Source organism: Megascapheus bottae, chromosome 28 (assembly GCF_031878675.1).
Source record: "Megascapheus bottae isolate mThoBot1 chromosome 28, mThoBot2.hap1, whole genome shotgun sequence".
Lineage (NCBI taxonomy): Eukaryota > Metazoa > Chordata > Mammalia > Rodentia > Geomyidae > Megascapheus > Megascapheus bottae.
The window spans coordinates 15,486,972-15,507,136 of NC_143536.1; the positions used below are offsets into that span (position 1 = coordinate 15,486,972).

At 45.3% G+C, this 20,165-nt stretch overlaps 1 pseudogene; it reads right to left on the reverse strand.

Annotated features, from left to right (window-relative positions):
• Positions 1 to 772: 772 nt before the first annotated feature.
• On the reverse strand, positions 773 to 1,186 carry LOC150045303 (NADH dehydrogenase [ubiquinone] 1 beta subcomplex subunit 8, mitochondrial pseudogene; annotated as a pseudogene).
• Positions 1,187 to 20,165: the final 18,979 nt, after the last annotated feature.

Consider the following 20,165-nt stretch of genomic DNA (forward strand, 5'->3'; position numbering starts at 1 on the left):
TTCGCTGGAGATAGGAGTCTTAAGGATTGATTTGTCGGAGATCCTTAGATCTCAGCTCCTGAGAAGCTAGGATTACAGGCATGAGCTAAGGGTGCCTAACCATTCAACCCCTTTTAAACATATCCATAGAACATACATTGTAAAGCATCCTGGATCCCTCCAGGTTGCATAACCTGTCACATATGCCTCTCAGACTTTCTGATGCTGATGGAGCAAGAGAGATGTGTTTGTGTCTGGTTAAGATTTGAAGATTTGAATCTCTGTCACCCTGAATGTGGAGGGTTTTGTGGGCTACCTGGAGTGGGCCCCGCTCTGGGGTGGGAAACACTGGCATCTGTGCAGGGCTGCCTTCTGGAGCGACACTAGAAGACAAACACAGGCAAGGTCATGAATCAGGACACAAAGCACCGGGCACTGTGCCAGCAGAACCATCAATAAGGACAGCAGCTCTGGCTTGTGCTGAAGATGTCACACACGTCAGCTCTGTTGTGCCTGCAAGACTGAGGACAAGGCATAACTCTGCTTTGTAGAAAAGAAAACGAAAAGGCCAACACTGGTGCCTCACAGCTGCAATCTCAGTTCTTAGGAAGCTGAGCTCTAGAGGATCATGGCACTTTTTTTTTGGGCCAGTCCTAAGCTTTGAACTCAGGGCCTCAACACTGACCTTGGGCTTTTTTTTTTTTTTTTGAGTTTTAATAGGAATTTCATTAAGGTTAAATTCCTAGGAATGAGAAAATCCTAGTTCGAGGGCACAAAAGCCGGCGAAGCTTTCTCAGCTATCATAGTGAAGCACAGGTTCAGGTTCTTTGGTGGGATCACCACCTCGTTCCAGGTACAGATTATTACAAGGATCCTGCTTCGGCCCCACAGGCTGGTAGCTGGGAAAAACATCCCCAATCCAGAACAGGAAAACCATGAAAGCAATGGGGCCAAGGAGCTGCTTGCACGTGAGATCCCAAGAAACAGGTGTGGGCATCGTGTCCATTCGGCTCCTGATGTACATGTCCAGGTCCCAATGTAACGGTTCACCCCAATTCGTTCTCAGGTCCTGGGGGTCCTCGGGATAGTCACCGTCCCCCATGCCATCATCCGGGCACGGCTCGTGGTCGTCCACACACGCATGCCACACTTCTTGGCGGTGGTGGAGGCGCGTTCTTTGGGGGGGTCTTTGGATAGGGCCCGGCATCATGTCTTTGCTCATGTGGCACTGAGGAATTGAACCCAGGTCCTTGAGCATGCTAGGCAAGCACTCTATCACCAGGCCACGCTTATGACCCGATCATGGTACTCTTATTTTTTGTATTTTGTGCCAGTTCTGGAGCTTGAACTAAGGGGTCTGGGCACTCTTAGCTGGTTGTTCGAGGCCAGCACTCTACCGCTTGAGCCACAGCTCGACTTTTGGCTTTTTGGTGGTCCATTGGAGATGAGAGTTTCAGGGACTTTCCCGTTTGAGCTGGTTTGGAACCACTGTCCCCAGATTTCACTCTCCTGAGAAGCTAGGATTCTGGTGTGAGCCATGGGTGCCTGATTTAATGTCCTTGAGATTCTATCTTCAATTAGTCAGGAAAAAAACCAACACGCTAGAACTATTCATAATAACCAAGTAATGGAAACAGAGCAGATGTCCTACAATAGATAAGTGAATCATAAAAGAAAAATAAAAAGCAGTAGTTACACCCAATGGAATGTTACTCATCCATTAAAAAGAATAAGATTATGTCATTTTCAGGGAACTAGATCAACTAAAAACAATCCACGTTAAGAAAGCCAAGCTCAGAGAGGTATATGGTACATATTTTCTTTTTCTTTTTTTTTTTTTTTGCCAGTTCTGGACTTGAGCTCAGGGCCTGAGCACTGTCCTTGGACTTTCTCAAGGCTAGAGCTCTACCACTTGAGCCTCAGCACCACTTCCGGCTTTTTTCTATGTATGTGGTACCGAGGAATCGAACCCGGGTCTTCATGCATGCTAGGCAAGCACTTTAACCACTAGGCCAAACTCCCGGCCCCATATTTTCTTTTATATACAGAAGTTAGATCTAAAATACACCAGGAGATATACGCTACTGGGTCAAGGTTCAAAGGGAGCCCGGTCTGTAAGACTTTTTTTTTTTTTTGCCAGTCTTGGGCCTTGAACTCAGGGCCTGAGCACTGTCTTTGAGCTTTCTCAAGGCTAGAGCTCTACCACTTGAGCCACAGCACCATTTCTGGCTTTTTCTATGTATATGTGGTACTAAGGAATCAAATCTGCATCTTTGTGCATGCTAGGCAAGCACTCTACCACTAGACCAAACTTCTGGCCCCTCTGTAAGACTTTTATCTCCAATTAGTCACCAGAAAACTGGAAGTGGCGCTGTGGTCTAAAGTAATAGAGCTCTAGCATTAAGTGGAAAAACTCAGGGTCAGTGCCCAGACCGCGAATCTTTTATTTCTTTTTTTCTTTTCTTTCTTTCTTTCATTCTTTTTTTTTCTGCCAGTCCTGGGGCTTGAACACAGAGCCTGAGTACTGAGGAATTGAACCCCAGTCTTTGTGCATGCTAGGCAAACACTGTACCACTAGGCCAAACTCTGGGCCCTCTTATTTATTTTCCAGTCCTGGGCCTTGTACTCAGGGCCTACGTACTGTCCTAGAGCTTTCTCAAGATTAGTGTTCTACCACTTGAATCATAGCACCACTTCCAGCTTTTTCTGTGTATGTGGTACTAAGGAATTGAACCCAGGGTTTGATGCATGCTAGGCAAGCACTCTACCACTAGGCCACACTCCCAGCCATGTGAGAGTCTTAGCTCCATTTAACCACCAGAAAACCAGAAGTGGTGCTGTGGCTCAAAGTATTAGAGTGCTAGGCTTGAGTGAAAGAGCCCAGGCCCTGAGTTCAAGCCCTATAATAAAAAAACAAAACCAAAAAACTGAACCAAAGAAAGTATACAAATCTAAGTAAAGCATTTACTGGTGACTCATGTCTATAATCCTAACTATTCAACAAGCTGAGATCTGAGGATCTAAGTTAAAAGCCAGCTTAGGCAGAAAAGTCCCTTTTTTTTTTTTTTTTTTGCGAGTCCTGGGCTTGAACTCAGGGCCTGAGCACTGTCCTTGGACTTTCTCAAGGCTAGAGCTCTAGCACTTGAGCTTCAGCACCACTTCCAGCTTTTTTTTCTATGTATGTGGTACCGAGGAATCGAACCTGGGGCTTCGTGCATGCTAGGCAAGCACTCTACCACTAGGCCATACTCCCGGCCTATTTATCTTTTTTTAAAAACTTGTATTTTATTGTTGGGGGAATGTATAGAGGGTTACAGTTACATTCGTCAGGTAGTGGGTGCATTACTTCTTGAACATTGATACTCCTTCTCATGTTTTTGTCCCCCCCCATCTTTTTTTTTTTTTTCTCATGCCAGTCCTAGGGGTTGAACTCAGGTCCTGGACACTGTCTCTGAGGGTTTCCTCCCTGCCCCCAATCCTGGGCTTTGAACTCAGGGCTTGAGCACAGTCCTTGGGCTTTCTCAAGGCTAGAGCTCTACCACTTGAGCCACAGCACCACTTCTGGCTTTTTCTATGTATGTGGTACCAAGGAATCGAACCCGGGTCTTCGTGCATACTAGGCAAGCACTCTACCACTAGGCCAAACTCCTAACCCCGTCCCTGAGTTTCTATGCTCTAGGCTAGTGCTTTGCCGCTGGAGCCACAGCTCCATTTTTTTAAAAAAAATAATTTATTAGAGATAGTGTCTTACAGACTTTACTGCCTGGACTGGCTTTGAATGGTGATCTTCACAGCTCAGCCTCCTGAGTAGCTAACATTACAAAAGTGAGCCACTGGCACCCAACTACATTTTCTGTTTGAGTAAACAAACAATGCTCAAACTGAAGTAACCTTAAGACTCAGCTTCCTGGAAGAAAAATTAGCATAAGAAGATCCTAATGCACACACTTAGCTCAGCAGGATGGAGTCATTAATGTTTGCTAGCAGACACTCTTCAGTGGAGTATCCCTCCAGGAGGTGGCTACAGATCAACAGAGCAGACACAAGAAGCGCTCCAGCCCTGCCACATGGAAACTGGGAGGACAAAAATCACCACGGCTAGGACTAAGTGCAGAGATGACGTCATCCTTCTCCAGGGACCACATGGACTCTCCCGCACAGCGCAGCCAGTGGCCTGCTGACATCTTGAAAAATGTCTGATGACGGTGAACTGGAAGGTAGATCATCCCAGACTATTTTGTGTGTGTGTGTGTGTGTGTGTGTGGTGGGGGGGTCATGGGGTTTGAACTCAGCCTGGGTATCCCTGAGCTCTTCAGCTTAAGACTAGCACCCTACCCTTGAGCCAAGGCCCACTTTCTGTTTTCTAGAGGTTAATTGGAGTCTCAGGTTCTTTTGTGCCAGGGCTGGCTTTGAACCATGATCCTCGATCTCAGCCTCCTGAGTAGCTAGGATTACAGGTGTGAGCCACTGGGCCTGGCTGATCCTTCCAGACTCTTAAACCAGTTCTATCCCCTGTTCTACTTTGTTCCATGTTAGGAAGTTGAAGCTGATTATCATAAAGATTCAAAACCTTAGCTTCTGTAAATCTAAAAGTGCTTTAAAATAAGTTCATTAAAAATGTTAACCTGAGCCAGGCACCAGTTGCTCACACCTGTAATCCTAGCTACTGAGGATGAGGATTGTGGTTCAAAGCTCTCTGGGGCAGGAAAATCCATGAGAGTCTTATCTTCAATAAACTACACAGGAAAATCCAGAAGCAGTGCTGTGGCTCAAGTGGTAGAGCACTGGCCTTAAGCAAAAGAAGCTTAGGGACAATGCCTCGGCCCTGAGTTCCCCAGGAATGACCAAAAAAACTGGAAGCTCCAGGTGTGGCTCAAGTAGCAGAGCACCAGTGTTGAATAAAAAGCTAAAGCACATGGCTCATGCCTTTAATTCTAGCTATGCAGGAGCTTGAGATCTGAGGATCATGGTTCAATGCCAGCCCAGGCACAAAAAGTTGGTGAGACTCTTATCTCCAATTAACTGCCAGAAAACTGGAAGTGGGACTGTGGCTCAAAATGGTAGAGCACTAGTTTTGCTTGAGCTGAAGAGCTCAGGGACAGTGCCCAGGCCCAGAGTTCAAGCTCCATGACTGACAAAAAAAAAAAAAAAGGCTAATGGAGAGCACCCAGGCCCTGAGTTCAAGACCCATATCTGAACAACTATCTATCTATCTATCTATCTATCTATCTATCTATCTATCTATCTATCTATTTTAAAGCAAAACAAAAATAAAAACAAAAAACAAAACAAAGAAACAGCTTAGGCTTCAGAGAAGTGGGTAGAAAACAAGCAGGTACTTTCAGTAGAGATTAAAGTAGAATTCAAGGCTGGTCACTGGTGGCTCATACCAAAAGTCTAGCTACTTAGAAGCTGAGATCTAAGAATTGTGGTGTAAGCCAGCCTGGACAGGAAACTGGGCAAGAAACTCGAACCGCCAATAAACTACTCAGGAAAAGCCGGAAGAGGTTCTGTGGTTCAAATGGTAAAGCAGTAACCTTAAGAAAAAGATTCTCCAGCCAGGTGCTTGTGATTTACACCTGTAATCCTAGGTATTCAGGAGACTGATATCTGAGAATTGCAGTTCAAAGCCAGCCTGCTCAGGAAAGTCAGTGAGATTCTTGTCATGAATAAACTAACTACCAAAATGTCGAAAGCAGAGCGATGGCTCAACTAGTAGAACATTAGTGGAGCAAAAAAACCTCTCCGAGACAGTGCCCAGGCCTTGAGTTCAAGCCCCAGGACCAGTAAAAAAAAAAGGTAGAACTCAGTCCTTGCCTGTGTATGTGTGTGCAGGTATGGGGGTTTGAAGTCAGAGCTTTGAGTTCTTGCTTATTTTATTTTATTTTATTTTTACTCAAGGCTGGTGTGCTACCAGTTGAGCCACACTCTGACTTTTGACATTCTGCTGGTCATTGGAGATGGAGTCGAGCAAACTTTTTTTTTTTTTTTGCCAGTCCTGGGGTTGAGCTCAGGACCTGAGTCCTGTCCTTGGACTTTCTCAAGGCTACAGCTCTACCACTTGAGCCTCAGCACTACTTCCGGCTTCTTTCTATATGTGGTACCGAGGATTCGAACCTGGGTCTTCATGCATGCTAGGCAAGCACTTTAACCACTAGGCCAAACTCCCGGCCCTCGAGCAAACTTTTTTGCCTAGGCTGGCTTCCAATTGTCATCCTAAATCTCAGCCTTCAGAGTACCTTGTGTTTCAGATGTGAGCCACCGATGCCAAGTTTCAGCCTGAATTTAACCCCCTTGATTGTTCAGGTACCTGAAGGAGGTAGGATCTCCAGCTGACCATATTTTTATGTTTAGTGCTCAGCCTTTTATGGAGAACCAGCATTTTGTTTGCATATTGTCTTTTGGGCACACTAAACAGAATATCCAGGAGCCAGTGCGTGCTCTAGAAGTCTGAGAGAAGGCTCCAAGTTTGGCCTAATGGTAAAGTGCTTGCCTAGCATACATGAAGACCGTGGTTTGATTCCTAGGTATCAAATACATGGAATAAAAGCCGGAAGTGGTGCTGTGGCTCAAGTGATAGGATTCTAGCCTTGAGAAAACCTAAGGACAATGTTCAGGCCCTGAGTTCAAGCCCAGGACTGACAAAAAAAAATACTATAAGTCTGAAAGAGATTGAGCCTCTCCCAGAACCACAAGGAACCTCAGAGGCCCAAGCCTCTCCTCTGGGCCAAGTCTCTGCCTGCATTGTGGCCCCAACATTGAATTCAGTGAGGCAGGGGCAGTCACAAGGGCATAAGAAGTGACTAGACACAGAAAAGCCAGCTGACTGAGATACAAGTTCTGCCAACAGGAGGCTCAGCTGGAAAATCACAGAAGAAGCTGGCAAAAGGTTTTTGTTCATTCGTTCGTTTGTTGTCTGTCAGTCATAGAGCTTGAACTCTGGGCCAGGGCACTGTCTCTGAGATCTTTAGCTCAAGGCTAGTGCTCTGCCACTTGAGCCACAGGGCCTCTTCCCTGGCAAGAGTCTTGTACCTGCAAATCTCTGCTTCATTTCCAAAGGAAATTCCACATCTCAGCCAATGCCAGGCTCGGTGGCTGTACACCCAGGGGAAATGCTAGGCAAGCTTCCTCTGCAAGGAGAGGGTTTATGATGGCTGTTGGCTTACTTAATCCAGAAATCAGTCACTGGAGCCCCAGTGTGAATGGCAGCTGAAATGCAGGCAGGCAGGTCCTGGCCTTCCATGCTTCCTCTGGTGTCTGGCTGTCTCCTCCATAGACTGGTAAGCTCAGGACAGGGATTTGCAGCTAGGTGCTGATGCCCGTATCTCCTGCAATCCTAGCTACTCAGAAGGCTGAGATCTAAGGATTGAGATTCAAAATCAGGATGGGGGCAGGGGCATGGCCTAGTGGTAGAGTGCTTGCCTAGCATGCACAAAGCCCTGCGTTCAATTCCTCAGTACCACATACATAGAAAAAAAGCCAGAAGTGGTGTGGCGAGTCAAGGGTAGATAGCTTGAGAAAGTCCCAGGACTGGCAGAAAAACAAAAACATCAAACACCAGGATGGGCAGGAAAGTTCATGAGACTTATTTGTGGGGCTTGAATTCAGGGCCCAGGTACCGTATTTGAGCTTTCGCACTCAAGGCTAGCTCTCTACCACTTTGAGTTTTCTGGTGATTTACTGGGGATAAGTGTTTCATGGACTTTTCTGCCTGGGTTAGCTTTAAACTGTGATCCTTAGATCTCAGCCTCTTGAGTAACCAGGATTACTGGTGTGAACCACTGGTACCTGGTTTTCCATGAGGCTTTATTGTTGTTGATGGTTGTGGGGCTTGAACTCTGGGCCTGGGCAATGTCCCTGAACTCTTCAGCTCAAGGCTACTGCCCTACCCCTGGAACCACAGAGCCACTTCCAGTTTTCTGGTGGTTGATTGGAGATAAGAGTCTCATAGTCTTTAGTGTCTGGGCTGGCTTTGAACCACGATCCTCAAATCTCAGCCTCCTGAGTAGCTAGGATTACAGGTGTGAGCCATCGTACCCAGCTCCATGAGACTTTTATCTTCAATTAATCATAAAAAAAAAAAGTCAGAAGTGAGTTTGTGGCTCAAGTGGTAGAGTTTCAGTTTTGAGAGAAAATGACAGGGTAAAACTCTTTGTATTTCCTGAGCACGAGGTAGCAGGTGCAAACCTGAGGTTAGTACACGTATATGTGTGCAACACAAGCAGAAACTTGGAACATGCCAGTCCCCATCACCTACTGAATAACTTGGCTTTTCATTATTTTTTTTGCTAGTTCTGGGACTTGAACTCAGAGCCTGGACACTGTTGTTGAGCTTTCTCAAAGCTAGCATTCTACTACTTGAGCCACAGCACCATTTTTAGATGTGTAGATGTGTGTGTGTGTGTGTGTGTGTGTGTGTGTGTGTGTGTGTGTGTGTGTGTGTGTGTGTGTATTGGACCCAGAGCTTTGTGCATGGTAGGCGCAAGCACTCTACCACTAGGCCACCCTCCCAGTCCCTTCAATTTTTTTTGTTTGGTGCTAGTCATAGAGCTCGAACACAGGGCCTGGGTGCTCCCTGAGCTCTTTTACTCAAGGCTAGCTCTCGATCGCATTGAGCTATAGTTCTGCTTTTGGTTCTCTGGTGGCTAATTGGACATAAGAGTCTTGGTGTAGGGGGAGTTTGGTCTAGTGGTAGAGTGCTTGCCTAGCATGCACAAAGATCCGGGTTCTATTCCTTAGTACCATATACATAGGAAAAAAAGCCAGAAGTGGTGCTGTGGCTCAAGTGGTAGAGCTCTAGCCCTGAGTTCAGTGCACATGCCCTCAGTTCAAGCCTCAGGACTGGCAAAAAAGAGTCTCATGAAGACTTTTCTGCCTGGGCTGGCTTTGAATTGTGATCCTCAGATCTCAGCCTCTTGAGTAGGTAGAATTACAAGGTGTGAGCCACCAATACCTGGCTTTTGTTTGTCATATTTACCTGAAGGTACAGAGAGACACAGAGACAAAGACAGAGACAGTCTGAGGTCAGTGGTTTTGAACAAACCCTCCAGGCCACTGAATATTGCAGCTGCCAATGAGGAAGGAGGACCAGGAAATGTCAGAACTGGGGGAAGGGGGGAAGGAGAAAGAGGAGGAAAAGAAAGGAGGGGAGAAGGAAATTACCTTCTAAGGAATCTGCCCGCTGAGCTGATGTTTATGGAGGTGATCCGGTTAAAGCAGGATTTCAAATCCCTGGCACACAGGAGAGAGACCTCGCCAGCCTGTGGCACATACAACTGCCACACTTCCAGATTTGCCCTCTTAGTCCACAGCATTGCCCGAGGACACATGGAAACACTGCAATGACTGTGCATCGAGCGAAATCTGCTGACGGAGTTGTATACTAACTTGGCAGGGACAAGATGTCCTCTCCACTGCCACAGCCCTCACTTTACCAGTGACTATAAGAATGGGGGGGCTGGATTGTAGGAGACTACAGTTCAGGACTTCCTCTCCCAGGATGCTGGAGGGAGAATTTACTTCTAGCTTCATCTTATAGCATGGTCTTGGCTACAGCTCCACATCAGGCTTTTGTTGGGGGGGAGGGGAGGGATGGTTAATTGGAGATAAGAGTCTCATAGAGGCTGGGAATGTGGCTTAGTGGTAGTGTGGCTTGTCTAGTGTGCATGAAGCCGTAGGTTCGATTCCTCAGGACCACATGCACAAAAAAATCCAGAACTGGTGCTGTAACTCATGTGGTAGAATGCTGAAGAAGCTCGGGGACAGAACCCAGGCTCTGAGTTCAAGCCCAGGACTGGCAAACATAAATAAATAAATAAGTAGGTGAAGATCCCAACATAGAGACATCTCCAACATAGAGACAAAGGAGGACATATACAGAAATGAAGTCATAAGAGATGGAATTTAATAGAAAAAGGGGACATACACCATTCGGGGAAATTAAAGAGTGAGGGCATGATTACAAAATTTCGTCTTTCTATGACTCCTGGAAATATGGGCAGAGTTCATAGAAAGGACAGTGGGCTGATCTGAATGAAACAAAGAATCATTCCGAGGGGTGGGGGAGGAAATGTGCATGTGCAATATTGCCATCTCACCATTTTTGTGTGTGTATGCCAATCCTGAAGCTTGTCCGTGTGCTGCCCCTCAACTTTTCTTGCTTAAGGTTTCCTGCTTAAGGTTCCACTTCTGGCTTTTTTGCGTGCTTAATTGGAGAAGAATCTCATAGATTTTTCTGCCCAGGCTGGCTTCAAATTTGAATCCTCAGGTCTGAGCTTCTTGAATAATTACGATTATAGGTATGAGCTACCTATCCTGTCCCAGCGGGCATCTTATAATTTTAAGTAGATGTAAGAGATGCAATTCAAATGCATGAATCCTTAAGGAGAGGTTTATTGTGCAAAGGTCAAGCGAGGACCATTTCCACTGTGAAGCTGTCTCAGGCTGGTGAGAAGGAGGCAGACCCAGAGAATTATGATATTCAGTACATTTATGAAAATGGACTCATGTAACTTGGCTGTAAGTTTGTTTGAGGCTAGTTTGTTTTCCTTGTCAATTAAAGAACTAAAAGGCCGGGAAGGGCTTAAGTAAACAGCAAGCTTATTTGAAAGGGAAAGAAAAGTTGTGAAAGAAAGTAAGGAGGATTTTGGCTTCCTGATCAGGAATTGAACCCTGGCTGCAGCAGTGAGAGTACCCGAATCCTATCCATTAGGGGGAAGCTGAGGCCCCCAGCCGCCCAGATGCTACACAGAACCTCAGGCCCTTGAAATCCGTGCATGAAAAGAACCTGAGGGTTTGTCACAAAAGGAGAGTCTCACAAGATGAAAGTTTTAGCCAGGGTTTAATGTAGGGAGAAAGAGAACTATTTCCTAAGGCTCAGGCTGGACAAAAGAATTAAAAACTCAAAACGACAGCAGCTGTTGCCTGCTACTTTTAGTCCTTTCAAGAAAGGGAAACAGAGGAGCCTAATGGTAGAGTGCTTGTTTAACATGCATCAAGTCCTGGGTTCAATTCCTCAGTACCATATACACCATACATCAGCTGGAAGTAGCGCTGTGGCTCGAGTGGTAGAGCACTAGCCTTGAGAAAGCTCAAGGACAGAGTCCAGGCCCTAAGTTCAAGTTGAAGGAAGGAAGGAAGGAAGGAAGGAAGGAAGGAAGGAAGGAAGGAAGGAAGGAAGGAAGAGGGAGCATCCGTGGTCCTCTAGGAGACCTCGACCCTGAGGCTATGGTTTCAGGTAGCCAAAGGGACTTGCTCCTTCTTCCCTCCCTCCCTCCCTCCCTCCCTCCCTCCCTCCCTTCCTTCCTTTTCTACTTTTTTTTTTTTTTTTTGGCCAGTGCTGGAACTTCAGCTTTGGGTCTGGGTGCTACCGCTGAGTTTTTGTGCTCTAGGCTAGTGCTCCAGTACTTGAACCATAGCTCCACCTCTGGCCTTTTGTGGTTAATTGGACTTAAAGGGCACAGGAACTTTCCTGCTGGGGCTTGGTTTGAATTGTTACCCTGCTGCTATCTGAGCCTCTTGAGTAATTAGGATTATAGGCGTGAGCTGCCTGCTTCTTTTCTTTTTTCATTTTTTGTTGATCATGGGGCTTGAATTTGGGGCCGTGGCGCTGTCCCTGAGCTCTTTTGCTCAAGGCTAGTGCTTCCAGTTTTTGTTTTTGTTTTTGTTTTTTTTTTTCTGGTTAATTATAGGTAAGAATCTCACAAACTTTCCTGCCCAGGCTGGCTTTGAACTAAGATCCTAAGATCTCTCAGCCTCTTGAGGAGCTAAGATTACAAGTGTGAGCCACACTGGGACAATAGGTAAAGCCATAGGTCCTCTCCTGCTCTGGAGCTAGAGAGTCTCTAACAGTTCACAGAAAGATGCTACTTTTACCATGTCAAAGGAGAAAGCCAGAGAAGGCTGGATTCCCTGGATCTCCATGCTTTGTAATTAGCATCTAAACAGAGGGAAGCTTAACTGTTTCCATTTGTGTCTGGCCCTTTTTATATTGCTGGGTACATGCTGGCTCCATGCCAATGGGATCTGAGGGTCTTGGTTCAAAGCACAGTCCAGGCTGGAAAGTTAGTAAGACTTTTCTGTGTGTGTGCTGGTCCTGGAGCTTGAATTCAGGGCCTGAGCCCTATCTCTGAGCCTTTTTGGGCTCAGAGCTAGTGCTTTACCACTTGAGCCACGGAGCCACTTCCAGCTTTTTCTGTATAGTTTATTGGGAAAAAGTATCTGGGATGTAAGGGCTGGGAATGTGTCTTAGTTGTAGAGTGCTTGCCTAGCATGCACGAAGCCCTGGGTTCCATTTCTGAGTACCACTTAAACAGTAAAAGCTGAAAGTGGCACTGTGGCTCAGGTGGTAAAGCCTAGTCTTGAACACAAAGAGGCTCAGGGACAGTGCCTAGGCCTTGAGTTCAAGTTCTAGGACTGGGGGAAAAAAAAAAGAGTCTCATGTACTTTTCTGCCTGGGGTGGTTTTGAACTTCAATCCTCAGTGAGACTCCTATCTCCAATAGATCACCACCACCACAAAAAAAAAAAAAAAAAAAAAAAAAAGCTGTGGCTCGAAGTAGAGCACTAGCTTGGAGCACAGAGGCTTAAGGACAGTGCCCAACCCTGAGTTCAAGTTCCAATAGCAGTGTGTGTGTGTGTGTGTATGTGTGTGTGTGTGTGTGTGTGTGTGTGTGTGTACACGTACGCACATGCACACACACACCTCACACCAATAATACTATTTAAAAAGGGGAAAAACAACAACAACAACCCTAGGAAGGCACTGGTGGCTCATGCCTATACTCTTAGCTATTCAGAAATCTGAGATCTGAGGATCACAGTTCAAAACCAGAAGAACAGGAAAGTCTGTGAGAGTCTTATCTCTAATAACCACCAGAAAAATTGGAAGTGGAACTGTCGCTCAAAGTAACAGAGCACAAGCCTTGAGCAAAAGAGCCCAGGCCTTGAGTTCAAGCCCTACCACTGACAAATACACTCCACAAAAACCTAAAGGAAAATACTGAGAATTTTCATGACCTTAGATCTAAGGTATCTTTTTTATTTTTTTTATTTTGTGGGTCATGGGGCTTGAACTCTGGCCTGGGCGCTGTCCCTGAGCTCTTTAGCTCAAGCTATTGCCCTACCCTTGAGCCAAGCCCCACTTCCTGTTTTCTAGAGGTTAATTGGAGATAAGAGTCTCAGGTCCTTTTGTGCTGGAGCTGGATTTGAACCTTGATCCTCCGATCTCAGCCTCCTGAATAGTTAGGATTATAGGTGTGAGCTACCGTGCCTGGCTAAGGCATCTTTCTTTTGTGTATGTGTGATAGTTGGATTTGAACTCAGAGCCTCACATTCACTATGCTTTGAATATATAGATAGATATAGAGATAGATAGATAGATAGATAGATAGATAGATAGATAGATAGATAGATTTTTTTTTGGAGAAATTCCAGGACTTGTTTAGGACATGAAGACTTCATCTCATTGAGACAGGGTAATTTGAGGAAAATGAGGCCTGGTAAAGGCAACTCAGAAATTTAGAAACATAGAATTGCCATCTTTGCTTCAAAGAGAGACAACAGGATGCATCTCTTCCTGAAGGATGATTCCTCACCCCAAGAATTAACACTTGTCTGACAGGATTATCCTTTCCTGAGAAAAATGCTTCCCCCAAACTTAAGCCATCTCCTGCCCCAAATGTAGATAAGAGGGAACCTCCTTATCTCAAGGATAAGGATCTGTTTTATGGCAGAATGTATTCTTACCTGGAAATTCAGAAAGTAACATCAAATGTGATTAGAGCAAACACAATCCCCCCCTCCTTTTTTTTCCCCAGCCCTGGGGCTTGAACTCTGGGCCTGGGCATTGTTACTGCACTCGGCTATCACTGACACTTTTTGCTCAAGGCTAGGCCTCTACGACTTGGGTCACAGCGCCATTTCCAGGTTTTTCTGTGTACTTTGTAACAAGGAATTGAACCAGGGTTTTGTGCATGCTAAGCAAGCACACTACCCTATAGGCCACGTTCCTGGCCTGACAAAGTATCTTCCTTTGCATAACTCTGAAGCCAGATCCCCTGCCTTACTATATAAATACCCTAACAGCTAAGGAGCTGCGTGTGTGTGTGTGTGTGTGTGTGTGTGTGTGTGTATCTCCTTGTGAGAGCATCCACACTCTGCTAGAATGTGCCCCTGCCTTTCTGCTTGTCTTTCTGCTTACGTGCTTGTTTACTTACTCAATAAAGCTCTGCCAGATTTTCTTACCATAGTAATATGTTCAGAAATTCTTATTCTGCCATCAAGTCAAGGACCACAGGGGAAGAGTTTCTATCTTTAAAGGAAAATTTACTAAACTTCACTGGTGTCCAGTGACACCACTAACAAGTTAATGCTGTCATTAAAGGTTATGCTGGAGAAAGTTTGGCTCCTTTGTGCCCATCTATCACACTCCCAGCATGCCCTGCTATGACAGAGCGCACTGCACAGCCCCTGGAGGACACAGCAATATGATGACATCTTAGAAGTAGAAATGGCTCCCCAAACAGACATCAAAACTTTGTACTTCCCGGCTCCAGAACTGTGAGAAATGCATTAATTGGAGATAAGAGTCTCATGAGCTTTCATGCCTGGGCAGGCTTTGAACCTGGATCCTCAGATCTCAGCCTTCTGAGTAGCTACGATTACAGGTATGACCCACCAACACCCAGCTAATATGTTTCTATTCTTTATAAATTTCTCAAATCTTAGGTATAAAATAGCACAAATGGACTAAAAACAAGGTAGCATTAGAAAAATAAAGAGCAAGCTATAGAGAGAAATATTTATATCTATATCTATAGAATATGTAAAGAACTCTTGTTGAAGTAAGGGAAAATCTAGGTCTAAGTAGGTGTTGGGGGCTGGCTATGCCTAACCAGCTTCCAAGGCCTAGAGATGAGACAAACCATCCTTGAATTGCAGATAAATCCATGTAGTTTAGACCAGAGAGGATTTGTAAATGCATCCTGTTGTTTAGTCCCAGGAAGACCCTGCTCTTGGTGCCTCTCAGGGTGCCTTTGTTTATACTGGGGCTTTGTCTCCACCCCAACATGTGGTTTTTGTCTTTAAAAGCTATGGGCTAGCTCTGTTCTGGATGGCTGGTTTGCTTTTCTTTCTTTCTTTCTTTTTTTTTTTTTTGGCCAGTCCTGGGATCGAGCTTAGGGCCTGAGCACTGTCCTGGGGCTTTCTCAAGGCTAGAGCTCTACCACTTGAGCCTCAGCACCACTTCCGGCTTTTTTTTTTCTATGTATGTGGTACCGAGGAATCGAATCCGGGTCTTCATGCATGCTAGGCAAGCACTTTAACCACTAGGCCAAACTCCCAGCCTCCTGGCTTTTTTTTCTATATATGTGGTATTGAAGAATTGAGCCCGGATCTTCGTGCCTGCTATGCAAGCACTCTACCACTAGGCCAAACTCCAGGCCCAAGAGTTCCTACATTTAAAGGGAAGGTTCACTAAACCTCACCTCTGTCTCTTGACAGTAGAGCACTAATCTTATAGAAAAGAAAGCAGTGCGCGCATGCGCGTGCACATCCCCCCCACCCCCCACCCCACAGAGGCCACTCTCCTGAAGCAGAAATCAGGATGAAGCTGCCCCAGGCTAGGTGGGCATGACTAGTATAGGCTGAAGGAAACTTTGTAGAAAGGTGGATGAATCCTAAAATGCTTCCTCTGTGGTGGTTCCACAAGTCTAGAAGTCCACTAGTCAGCGCGTTGTATGTTTCAAATGGGTGGACTGATGGCATGGAAATTACAGAGAACTGAAGTCATCAAGGAAATAATAAAAGATGGCACTAAATACATGTTCAGGAAAATAGAGGTGTCTTTTGATCAAATAACCCCAGATCACAAATGAAATCTCCACTGACTTGAAACATTTTAAGTTATGATTAGACTGGTTTCAAAGAGCTTGTGCTAAGTGAAGTTCAACATATTTAGCATCTCACAGAGAAAAGTAATCTCCTTTAGGAATCAACGCAAATTCAGATTAGGGCTATGAAGGGGTTGATGGCCACCACAAGAGGGCGCCATGTCACCACTCACCACCATTCCACCTGGATTCCGCTACTTACTGGCCATGCGGTCTAGAAAAGCCTGTGCTCACTGCCACTTTCCATGGACACTCACGGGCAATGTTTCACAGTAACAGTGGAAATCTCCGACCTGAATATACAGAAGATGACCGTCAATGTTATTTTTTCTTTTCTTTTTTGCCTCTTCCCCAAGTTCACTTATAACACTTTTTTTTTTTTCTTGCCAGTACTAGGCATTGAACTCAAGAGCCTGGGCATTGTCTTTGGGCTTTCTCAAGGCTAGAACTCTACCACTTGAGCCACAGCACCATTTCTGGCTTTTTTCTACGTATGTGGTACCAAGGAATCGAACCCACCTCTTTGTGCATGCTAGGCAAGCACTCTACCACTAGGCTAAACTCCCGGCCCTTAAATGTTTTGTTTTTGTTTTTTTTTGGTTGTTGTTATTTTTGCTAATTCTGGGCCTTGAACTCAGGGCCTGAGCACTGTCCTTGGGTTTTCTCAAGGCTAGAGCTCTACCACTTGAGCCACAGCACCACTTCTGGCTTTTTTTCTATGTATGTGGTACCGAAGAATTGAATCCTGCTTTTTGTGCCTTTTTGTGCATGCTAGGTAAGCCAAACTCCAGGCCCCAATACTTTTTTTTTTTTTGACCATCAATGTTTCTATAAAGAGACTACATGTCTGTCACATTCTTGTTTTGTTTTCACACTCCCCTTGGGAAAAAAAATTACAGAGCTGGGCATGGTGGCTCATGCCTATAATTGTAGCTACTCAGGAGGCTGAGACTTGAGGATCAAGGTTCAAAGCCAGCCATGGCACAAAAGGACCTGAGATTCTTATCTGCAATTAACCTCTAGAAAATGGGAAATGAGGCTTGGTTCAAGGGTAGGGAGGTAGCCTTTAGCTCAGGGACAGTGCCCAGGCTGAGTTCAAGCTCCATGACCCACGGGGTGGGGGGGAATATATATATATATATATATATATATATATATATATATATATATATATATATATATAATGCAAGGGCTGGGAGTGTGGCCTAATGGTAGAGTGTTCACCTAGTATGCATGAAGCCCTAGGTTTGATTCCTCGGTACCACATATACAGAAAAAGCTGGAAGTGGCACTGTGGCTCAAGTGGCAGAGTGATAGCCTTGAGCTAAAATAAAATGTCCAAGGACAGTGCCCAGGCCATGAGTTTGAGCCCCAGGACTGGCAAAAAAAAAAAAAGACAAATAAATAAATGTAAAATTTGTTGTGTAGCCAGGTACCAGTGGATCAGGCCTGTAACCACCAGAAAACTGGAAGTGGTACTGTGGCTCAAGGTGGTAGAGTGCTATTCTTGAGCTAAAGAGCTCAGGGACCATGCCCAGGCCCAGCGTTCAAGCCCTATAACCAACCAAAAAAAAGGAGTTTTTTGTTCTGTGTATGTGGTGGTCTGTGTGTGTGGGGGGGTACAGGAGGGGAGGGAGGGTTCCTGGGCCTTATACTCAAGGGCCTGGGCACTATCCCTGAGCACTCTATCACTTGAGCCACAGTGCCACTTCCAGTTTGCTGTGGTTAATTGGAGATAGAGTCTCACAAACTTCTGGCTGGCTTTGAACAAGCATCCTCATAACTCAGCCTCCTTAGTAGCTAGGATTACAGGTGTGAGTCACCACACCTGGCTCCTCTTCCTCCCCCACCCCATTTCTTATTTATTTATTTATTTATTTTTTGCCAGTCCTGGGCTTGAGCTCAGGGCCTGAGCACTGTTCTTGGGTTTTCTCAAGGCTAGAGCTCTACCACTTGAGCCTCAGCACCACTTCTGGCTTTTTTTCTATGTATGGTGGTATTGAGGAATCGAACCCGGGTCTTCGTGCATGCTAGGCAAGCACTCTACCACTAGGCCAAACTCCCGGCCCCCATTTCTTATTTTATGCCTTCACTTCAGCTTGAACTCAATACTATGTGCTCAGCCTCCTGGAGCCACCAGCACAGAGCTCAGCCTGATTTTTTTCTTTTTTTCTGCTTAATGGAGATGGAGTCGCACAGACTTTTCTGATAGGGCTGACATTAAGCAGTCATTCTTCGGGTTTCAGCCTTCTGAGTAGCTAGGATCACAATCACCCAATTACTGTCTCTCCCCCATAGTTCTTCCTTGTTTATACAAAAAGAAAACAGCCTTCAACATTGTTCAGCAGGGGGAAGCAATCCATATAAACAGAAGAAGAAGAGAGAGAGAGAGGAGTTAGCCCAGTTAAAAGCCAGTGGCTCACACGTACAAGGAGACTGAGACCTAGAGGATTGAAGTTTGAAGCTAGAATGGGAAAAAAAATTCACAAGACTCATCTCCAATTATGCACTAAAAAAAGCCAAAAGGGAAGGTGCGTCTCAAGGGATAGAATATCAGTCTTGAGTGAAAAAAACTAAGGGATTGCTTGGCATTAGCATATACACATAAAATACATTTTTATTCATTGACAGATTGACACACGATTCATTGACACATATTACTATTCATTGACACATAAGCAAAATAAAGAAGATATATACTAACCAAGCTGATATATTAATGAGCCTATAAAAGGACCATGCTATGGGGTTTCATGCTTGATCTCCTCTCACCACAAGTCCCAAAGATGATTAATACTTTTTTGTGGGGGAGGGGGTGTTGGTCATGAGGTTTGAACTCTGGGCCTGGGCACTGTTTCCGAGCTCTTCAGCTCAAGGCTATAGTGCTCTATCACTTAAGCCCTAAAGCCACATTCAGTTTTCTGGCAGTTCACTGGAGATAAGACTTCTCATGTTTTTGTGCCTGTGCTGGCTTTAAGCCTCCATTCTCAGATCTCAGCCTCCTAACGCTTAGCATGCGTGAAAATCTGGGTTTGATTCCTGGGTACTACATACACAGAAAAGCTGGAGGGAAGTGGTGTTGTGGCTCAAGTGGTAGAGCACTAGCCTTGAGAAAGCCCAAGGACAGTGCTCAGGCCTTGAGTTCAAGCCCCAGGACTGCCATGAAAAAAAAAAAAGCTATTCATGGGCCAGGAATGTTGCCTAGTGGTAGAGTGTTTGCCAGCATGTAGGAAGCCCTGGGTTTGATTCCTTGGTACTACATACACAGGAAAAGCTAAAAGCTGATGGTGGTGATGGGGATAGTGGTGGCCCATGGGACGCCTGTGTCAACAGCTACACAACAGTTTGCAGGTACTTACATCACTGCACTGTACATTTCGGATTGGCTCAGGTGAGTGCAGCTGCTACTTAGTGGTAGACACTGGTTTTAGCCTATGCCAGGCCCCGAGTCCAACCTTAGCCCTGCAATGAACACATAAGCAATAAAGAAAGAAAGAAAGAAATGACAAGACGGCAAAATTTATGTTGGATTCACAGTTCGAGATGCAAGAATATCATCTTATGTTTGAGGTACTTTAGTCTTTTTGAAATATGCATACGCATTCTTTTTTTTTTTTTTTTTTGCCAGTCCTGGGCTTGAGCTCAGGGCCTGAGCACTGTCCTTGGACTTTCTCAAGGCTAGAGCTCTACCACTTGAGCCTCAGCACCACTTCCAGCTTTTTTCTATGTATGCGGTACCGAGGAACCGAACCTGGGTCTTCATGCATGCTAGGCAAGCACTTTAACCACTAGGCCAAACTCCCGCCCCCCAAAATATAACCTCTTAAGGAATAAAATATCACAAGATACAGTAGACTTAAGAGGATTGAGATAATGAAATTATCAGACATAGACTTGAACTTCCTACATTTATCATGTTAAAAAAGTTAAATGGGGGCCAGGAGTTTGGCCTAGTGGTACAGTGCTTGCCTAGCATGCACGAAGACCCAGGCTTCATTCCTCAGTACCACATACATAGAAAAATCTGGACGTGGTGCTGTGGCTCAAGTGGTAGAGCTCTAGCCTTGAGAAAATCCAAGGACAGTGCTCAGGCCCTGAGTCCAAGCCCAAGACTGGCAAAAAAAAAAAAAAAAAAAAAAAAAGTTAAATGAGGCTGGGTGCTGGTGGCTCATGTCTGTAATTGTAGTTACTCAGGAAGCTGAGATCTGAGGATCAAGGTTCAAAGCCAGATCAAGCAGGAAAGTCTGAGAGACTTATCTCCTGTTAACCATCAGAAACCAGAAGTGGTGCTGTGGCT